The 8,444-nt window shown below is 51.0% G+C and overlaps 1 long non-coding RNA gene across 5 annotated transcripts in view; it reads left to right on the forward strand.

Moving 5' to 3' along the window:
* The first annotated feature begins 234 nt into the window (after positions 1-234).
* LOC112550549 overlaps positions 235-8,444 on the forward strand; it is a 22,175-nt gene continuing 13,965 nt past the window's right edge. For 3 of the 5 annotated variants that reach the window (XR_003094451.1, XR_003094450.1, XR_003094447.1), the window contains exons 1-4: positions 235-429; positions 3,440-3,716; positions 4,596-6,433; positions 6,775-6,941. This is a non-coding gene — a long non-coding RNA (uncharacterized LOC112550549). The remainder of the gene's footprint in view (positions 430-3,439; positions 3,717-4,595; positions 6,434-6,774; positions 6,942-8,444) is intronic. The other 2 variants (XR_003094448.1, XR_003094449.1) reach the window with 2 other exon arrangements.

Raw genomic sequence — 8,444 nt, forward strand, 5'->3', positions numbered from 1 at the left:
TTTAATCACTTCAGGTGCTGATCTTGTAAGACATGGGCCATGGTTCATTTGGGTTGGTGTCACAGGACAGCAGTGCTCCACAGACAAGTGCCAGCACATATACAACAGAGGCAGCAAGCTTGGTTAAGAATGGGAACAGCTGATCACATAATAAGTAACTAATGACAACAGGCTGGGCAGCCCCGAGCTGCAGGAGGAAGTGGTAATTTTCCTTTCAGAATCATACTACTCACTCCTCCAAAGAGGCCACCACTTCCCTCTGCTGCCATCTTCTAGAAGCAACGCAGAAGCTGAAGTTCATGCTACAGTCCTGGGCCAGAATCTGGTATGACATCTCAGCACAGCTCTTAAAGAATGAGAGGGGACAAGAGGTGCTACTTCAGCTTGTTCTCCGGCACCTCTGCGCTCTCTGTAGCACTCTTTCAGCAGGTAAGTTCTACGTTCACTTCAACTTGCAAACAGAGATATCAAAGGGGAAATCCTTGGGTCTGAAGGATCAAACCATTTGTGTCAGACACTCCACCCCCACCAAGGAAAAGAGTTCTTCTCTCCTTTTCCTTTACCCCTGGCAGGCAGGCAGGTGTGCATGAACTCTCTCTCTCTCACACACACACAGTCTCTCTCTCTTTCTCTGTCTCACACACATGCACCATTCAGAAGCTCCTGGGAATGTTTAAGCAAAATTACAGAGCTGCCAGAGTCCCAAGTAGTCTGACATTCCCCTCCCCTCTCCAACAACAAAAAACTCCTGGAGAAAGTAAAGCAAGCACTCTCTTTGGCAGAGCACAGGGGAATTTCTCATAGGTAGTCCTACTGACCAACTTAGCACTGTTAGGAAAGCACCAGACAAGCTCAGTTCCCACATCCTAGTTCTGCAGGCTTCCATCTAACCAATCAGGATTGGAGGAGTATTAGGCAGCTACCAGAAAATGTTCTCACCAGCTGAAAAGCCAAAGACCTGCTGATGTCAGTTCTGCCACTGGCTTGATTCCCTGCTTTGAAAGTAGCCATGGGAAACAGGAAATGGGGATCTGACCACCAGCTCAGGCAAGGAAAATAACAGACAACAAAAAAGACCTGTAACCACAATAACATCTTCTCTTCCCTGATAGGGAATGACCAGTGCACCTCACAGGTCTTTAGCTAAAACATGCTGGCCATTTGCACAGCTGACATCCACACCTCCCGTCCTCCCCATTTGCCTCTTAAACCCTCTGCTCTTGGCACCTTCTTTACCACCTTTCCAACAAGATGTAAAACCACATGGTCCTGTGTGCTGCAGTGTGGCAGGATTCATGACCCAGCAGGGCTTTTTGGCTGACGGTAAGAGTTAGACGCTTGGAAAAACCCTGCTGAGTAAATTCTGCCAACACAATGTGGCAGGCACAAAGTTACTAACTGCATCAAGATATAAGAGAGGTAGGATTGACTGTGCTCCCAGGAAACTAGGGCAGAAACAAGGACATCCTGAAGGAAACCCTTGGAATAGGTAGGTTTGAGAAAACCCAGATTAGTATCTGGATCACAGATACTGCCAGCCACAGGAAGGGGATCCCTTTAACATTGTTCAGCATATGTGGATGTCCTTTAGTAACATTCACATTTGCCTACATTTCCCCCCTTACTCATTGCTGGCCTCTGTAAGATGTGTATTTTTCTTCCCTGCTTGGATGCATGAGTGGCAGCACCTGTTCCAGGAAAGATCCTGCAGAGGGCAGCAGTGTGTGCCTAAAAAGGCTGAAGGTGAGCCTGCTAGGAAAGGTGGGGATCTCAAACCAAGAACGCCACAGAAGGCAGGGAGACAGGACTCCTTTTCTGCATAGATGAACAGGGGCTCTGTAATTCCTTAAAAATACAGACCTCAGTGGAGGGCTAGGGTAGGGTCTGGAGGATCAAACCAAATAGCAACGACAGTCACCAAAATAACTAGACCTGCCACCTTTAAATTGCCTGTGCCCTTGTCCCCTTCTAAGGAGGCACTCAAGGGTTTGGGAGTTTGGTCAGAGCCTCAACCCACTCCTGAAGAGCAGGGGTAAGAGAGCGGTCAGTGAAACAGAACAAGAGCCAGAGCTATGAGCAGTCCCGTGTCCTGTTCGGGTCGTGCTGCTCCCATTCAGGAAGCCTGGGGAGCTCTGTTATTACGGCTGTTAGTTCTGGCTTGGCACTAACAATACAGAGAGCTCAATCCTCTGTTTAGCCAAAGGACAGGTACAGCAAGAGCAGCAGCCACACGTGCTTTACTGCCCCTATGGCAGCAACACACCTCAACCCTGACTGACAGAGATCAGTTTTTAGAGTGGGAAGTTATTTCGGTCTCTGGGATCTTTCAGCATGACTACCTGCTGAGAAGCCAGGGCTCCAGCTTGTGCTATGTGTGGGTGTTATGCCAGAAGGATGCCTGTCTTCTGATATGGGTGAAGACCCCAGCTCTATCCTGCAGGACACCAAACAACTTTAATAGGATTTGGATTCCTTAGCGCCAGCATTGGCCCAGGTCATTAGCGCCAGAAGCAGCTAATGACCTGGGCCAATGCTGAACAGTCTCTACCCCATTTACAACCCACTCAGCCATCAAGATCCCCCTAGGGATTGTTCATTTCAAGCATGTCCCGCCAGAAGGTGGATCATCTGGCCTCTGTCTCTTTCACTGCAGCCCATTTGGGTGCCAAAAGGTTCAGGCTGAGGGCAGCTCCATAAGGGGGTTGCTGTATACATCTATCCGAGCATGAAGCGAGATGTGAATGCTCAAGACACGTGGAAGATGCATGCGACTACAGAGCCGTGTTCAGGTGTTGGCTGCTCTCCATGGCCTCCTGAGAACTCTGCTCCCATTGTCATGCCATCCGCCCTCGGCTCTGCCGCTAGGGATCAGGTGCACAGACACAGGCCAAATTGCCCATTCCTGACTGGAGCACCTAGGAGCTTGCCTCTTATGTAGTCAGAGTCACAGGGGGATTTGTCTGCACCATCTGGATTCCTGCCTTGTGGCTCCATTTGTGCTCCCTGCCTACCACCCTCCCCCTCCCCGCCCCACAAAGTAAAAACATTCACAGGAGAAGCCATCTCATCCTCTGCCTCTGCCCCCCTCCCCCTTGCTGCCTGCAATAGGTTCACAGAGGACAGGCACAAGGGGAGGGCACAGTATTCCAGCTCAGCTTCACCCACTAAGAAACAAATCCAGAGTCTTTTCCATGAGGGGTCAAAAGTCCAGTTCTGGCTCCCCTGCTGCTGTTTCCTGGTGTGATTCAAGCAGTGGCCAGCCCCCAGCTCTAGGGCACAAATCCACACTATGTAAATACATGCTTCTGAGACAGTCACAGGGAAACCTTTAAATGAGCCTCTTTGCATTTCAAATGAGCCTGGGATGTGTCCATTGGTGGACAGGAGGAAGATAGCGGCTCTGCACAAGGCTGGCTGACATCTGCCCTCTCACCCCCAGGTCACATGCAGATTCTATGTAATGATTGCAACGGGGGCAGGATGGCCCTGAATTACTCCTAGTTTTGCTGGCTGCAGGTCTTCTGAAATCAAGGGCATGGGTCTGGGAGATCAGGAACCTGTTTTAGAAATAGTACCAGCTTGAAGGTCGAGTTCATCCACCCCACAGTGGTGAGGCCCTTAAAGTTCAGCACCCAGGAATGCTCAGCAGATACTTCTTCTCATGTAAGAGCTGGAAATGTGACACAAACACACTGATTTCAAAGCGTTTGGCTCAGGTGAGTAAGTTGTCTCCTCGCTGTCATGCACACACGCTGCAAAGGGATTCACTTACATCAGTGGTCACCAACCAGTGGATCTTAATTCACCGGTAGATCTCAGAGCCTTTTGCGGTAGATCTTGAAGCCTATTGCAGTTGATCCAAGGCTGGGGTGGGGGGGCTGAGTGCCTGCATGCATGCACGCATGTGCACCAGTCCAGCAGGTCAGTCCATGAGGGAGAGAAGGGGCAGGGGCTAGATTGAGGCCCCCGTGGTGAGGGACAGTGCTGCAGAGGCAGGAGCAGGGGTAAGTTGAGTGGGGCCCCAGCCAGGTGGGACTTACCTGTTGGAGAGGCGCGCCCCCAAATATTTTTTTCTCCCTCTGCCTCAGTCTGCCCCCCCTTCCCTTCCCACAGACTTACCTGCTAGGCAGGGGGGAAGAGGGGGTGGTGGCAGCCCATGGTAGATCTTGGGGTGCTTTTAAATGCCATAGGTGATCTCCTACTTAAAAAGGTTGGAAACCACTGACTTACATTGATACGGCAGGGGTGGGAACAGAGCCCAGATCCCTGCTCCATGCTAAGTCCCCTGGATCACTGATGTCCCCACTAACCCGAGTGTTTGACTGCTCACATCCCTTTCACAGGAAGGCTACGAGGAGATTAAGTGGCCTGGTGTCCCCCAGCCTTTCAGTGGGTGACTTTTTCACCTCATTATCTATCAGGGCTATTTAATTTTACAGCTCTTTCCTGCCTGGATCTGCCATTCACTGTCCTGCTCCCTCCCCCTGCACATCCTGGCTAGTACCTTCAGTTTTGATGTAACCTCTGCCCTACATGACAATGTCTTCTGGTATTCTCCCTGCACTAATCCAGCGCTAATCTCTCTTTTGCCACAGTTCTTCGAATCAAGGCCAGACAAGCGCTGGCTGCCTGTTGATCCAGGACAACATGTCACAGTATCTCAAACCAAATGGATATATAGAAGGGAAGATATCCACTGCCCACACACACCTCAGCTGTACTTCATGTGACAAGGCTGGGGAGCAACACTCACAACACTTGGTAGACAAGACTGTGAACTCTTGCGGTGGTGCGCTCAGAGCTGTAAGCGAGGCTGTCACTGCCAAAAAGAATGCGTTTACAGTGAGATAAGTGACACACAGGAGCCACTTTGCAGTGAGTGCATGACTGGCTTACACTGCATTGCAGCTGAGGGAGCTCCAGCATGGCAAGGAGCGGAGTGTCGGCCTACACAAGAACAACAATCAAGTGCAGTAGCTATTTTTATCAAGTTTAGTCACTGCACTGGTCTGTTCCCCAAGCCAAGATCACTTTAAATGGCATGGTGTAGTAGAGGGTGGAGACCTGTCCCATACACTGAAGACAGGACACCTTACAATAGTCTACTATAGCCTCCCAATGGGAGGATCTCAGCTACACACCTATTTTATTGAAATGGGGGATTTCTCCCCAGCTTGTTCCCCTGGCCTTTGGGCTGAGAGCAAACAAGGCTTGGGGGAATCCAAACTCCAAGACCTCTGGGCTTGGGGCCTGCATGTAGGATGCCTGCTATGGATTTGGGAGTATCTGAAACCCCAGGCAGAAGAGTTGTGGAAGGAGGATACTTGCTGGTGGTAGTACTTGAATGACTGAGCTCTGATCAGTCAACAGAATTCAGAATTGATTTGGCTAATTTGGCTTGAGACAAAATAATTATTTTTTAAAATCTCTATTAGGCCTTTGCAGCAGAAAAGCGGAGGCACATTAGCTCTATGCTGCGAGAACCGTGATGTTTGCTGGCCAGACAAAGCCAAGAATAGGAACCCTGGTTCGAATGCATTCTAAGATGTCATAGCTTTGCCCCACGGCATAAAATGCTCTGAAGCTCTTCTTTGTGTTCAGGGAGGTTCTGCCTTTGAAGGATAAGGGGCATGAGACAGAGGAGGAGAGTAGCTTTAAAGTTCAGATGGGGGTAATTCTCTCCTAAAAGCGTGGGCAAAGCCAGTCTGGAGGTGATTCAGGAGGAAGGGTCATGGCTTGGTTACAGAGATGCTCACTGATCACGGGGAAAGGTCTTTGAATGATGAGAGATATTGCCACCTCCTCTCCATGGCAATGTGTGAGAGGCAAAAGGGGCACAGGCAAATGTGAGGCGTGGAGCTTGAGGAAGCGAAGGCAAATAGTGCAAAAGAAACGATTTTGTGAATATCCCCTAGCATTTTTAATCAAGTCCCTTCAGATGGTCTGTATGCCTCTGTGATGTCTGCTTTCCAGGAATGTAAAAGCTGTGGGGCAGGGCAGTCACCCACTGCAGAAACTTAAGCCAAGGGATCAGGATATTTGTAGGCATGAGCATTTGCAACTGGGATCGGAGTGCCAGAACGATGCTCATCCTATCTGGAACACAAGCCTGTGAGTCCACTCAAAAAATCAAGTATTTCACAATGAATTAATGCAATAAATTCATGGCCACACCCCCAAAGAGGATGGCAAGATACAAGACAGCCTTCAGGCTAGCGCCAGAAGCAGCTAATGGAAATGAACTTTAGCCAGTGCCACATAACTGCAAGGAGGAGAGTGCTGGCAGGCGTCCAACAGCTCATTCCAAAGGGGCAAGATGGCGCCGCAGTGCTATCCCCTCTAGGTGTGGGCTTGGTGCCGCACACAAGCTCAGCGGAACCAGGCAGGGCTTCCCAGGAGATGGACTGGCAGGGAGCCATGCAGGAAAACCCAGGTAATAGTGCCAGTAATTCAGTAGATGGCACTTTTCCTTCTGAGTCACAGCTGATCCCTGGGGCAAGGAGGGGGGAAGGGACATTGGAGAGGGAGCATTGCTTTGGTGGAGGTGCTGCAGATGCAGCTCTGACTCCTGCAGGGATAATGCTTATAAAGGGTTATGGGGCCCCAGCCCTTTTCACAACAGCAGAGGTGTTAGGTCCTCATTTCCACGCATGCAGACCCCCCACATTCTAACCAAGAGCCAGCATGAGTGATTTATATGTCTGGAGATACCCCTTTCCCCCCCTGCAGTCTCAATGGGATGCAATATCCTTCTTTACCTTCTGTCCTCAACAGCTGAATGGCTGCTGCCTTCCACCCTAGAGGCGGACACACTTCACTGACACTGAACAGATTCCTGCTTGCAGTCTGGGACATGGTTCAGGATGACAACTTAGCTGGGGAAGTTTATCCTTCTCTCCCTTGTTCTGCACGTTCTCCAAGCACTGGGGCAGAGCATACTGGTGAGCCCCATCAGAGGCTGATGGCAAGCAGAACAGCTGCTAGGGAAAGCACAAGCGGGGGCAAACAATCAGTCAATAGCCAGGAGGTTTATAGAGCAGTGACCTCAAGGGGTTGGATCTTTGGCCCTGGACAGTCTGGCCGGTTATGCAAAAAGCCAAAGGTCACATAGGAAGGGAAAGATATCCCAGCTTCCTTTGCAAATGTCTGGGAGTTGAAAAGGAACCAGAGAGGAGTTCCAAACCCAAGAGACTGACAGAGTCTGACCTGAAAGATATGAGGGGGAAGAGGAAAAGAGGAGAAACAGGACAGGGATGAAGCCACAGACAGACAAACAGAGAAACAGAGAAAACACTGTCTAAATTTTACTCTTTGAGGGCTCATACTCAGGCCAAGGCAGCTAGTGGCTGGTAATAACTACCACAGGACACTGGTGCTCTGTCCTATGTGAAATGAATGGTACTCTGGCCAGTGCCTAGTGGACAGGTGTCCACACTACACTACAGTTGGCACTAACTGGCTACCTGGTTGACATGCTCAGCAGACAGGGTTACACAATGAAGCTGACCCCCATCCCCCATCCTACCCCCCCATCCCCCGCAACCACTTCCATCCAGGCCAGAAGTAAGGCACATTGATGGGGAAGCTGCTGCCATCCATGCTATAAATTGACCTAGAGAAAAAGGAATCATAGGGGACTTTCCACCCAGCTGAGTCCATCAGCAGCAATTTCACTGGGGTGGCTGAGACTTTCAATGAAGGATGGCTGTTCTCTTGAGGAAGTTGCCCTGGCTAATTCACACTGCAGACAGCCCATGGGTGTGACAGGGCCTGGCCACTCTGGTCTACCTGGAACCACTGTCTGCCAGGCCCCGCTGCACCCACCTCTGTATGCATAGAGTGAGAGGCTCCAGCAGCCCAGCCCAAGCCAGGAGCTGGAGCTTGGCTCTGCATGAGGCCAGCCTGTGGTTTGACTCTCAGCCACAAGGAAAAATAAATGTCCCGCTCCTCCTCCTCCTGCTGCTAGACCCTTCCTTCCTTCCCTGCCTCCCTCCCTTCCCGTGGGAGTCACTCTGCTGTGCCTTCCTGCGGATGCAGCTCCTCCCAGCTTCTCTGCCGCCAAGGGCGCCTGGGGTCAAATATTCCCTTTCTGAACAAACAGTATGATTGGGTGGGAGGAGGCGGGGGAGAGGGAGCAGAGAGCAGCTCTTCAGCACTGTGCAAACCAGACCTCAGCCTCCAGGGCACAGAGCAGCCTGGAGAAGGGCCCTGCACTTTGCCACACACCTGAGCACAGGGGTCAGCATCCACCTCCTCAGGGGCTTCAGATTTACCGCAGGCAGTAGCCTGCAGAGCTCAGCCCTTTCAGCACTGGGACAGGGGCTGCAGGGAGGGCTAACAGCATGGCATCAGCCAAAGGATCCTGCTGTGCGTTCGCTTAATTGCTTTCTCTCTGTATTCCAGGCTGATCTCACTGCAGTAAGTGGGGGTCACCGGAGAGACAG

The sequence above is a fragment of the Alligator sinensis genome, unplaced genomic scaffold (genome assembly GCF_000455745.1).
Source record: "Alligator sinensis unplaced genomic scaffold, ASM45574v1 scaffold471_2, whole genome shotgun sequence".
Taxonomy (NCBI): domain Eukaryota; kingdom Metazoa; phylum Chordata; order Crocodylia; family Alligatoridae; genus Alligator; species Alligator sinensis.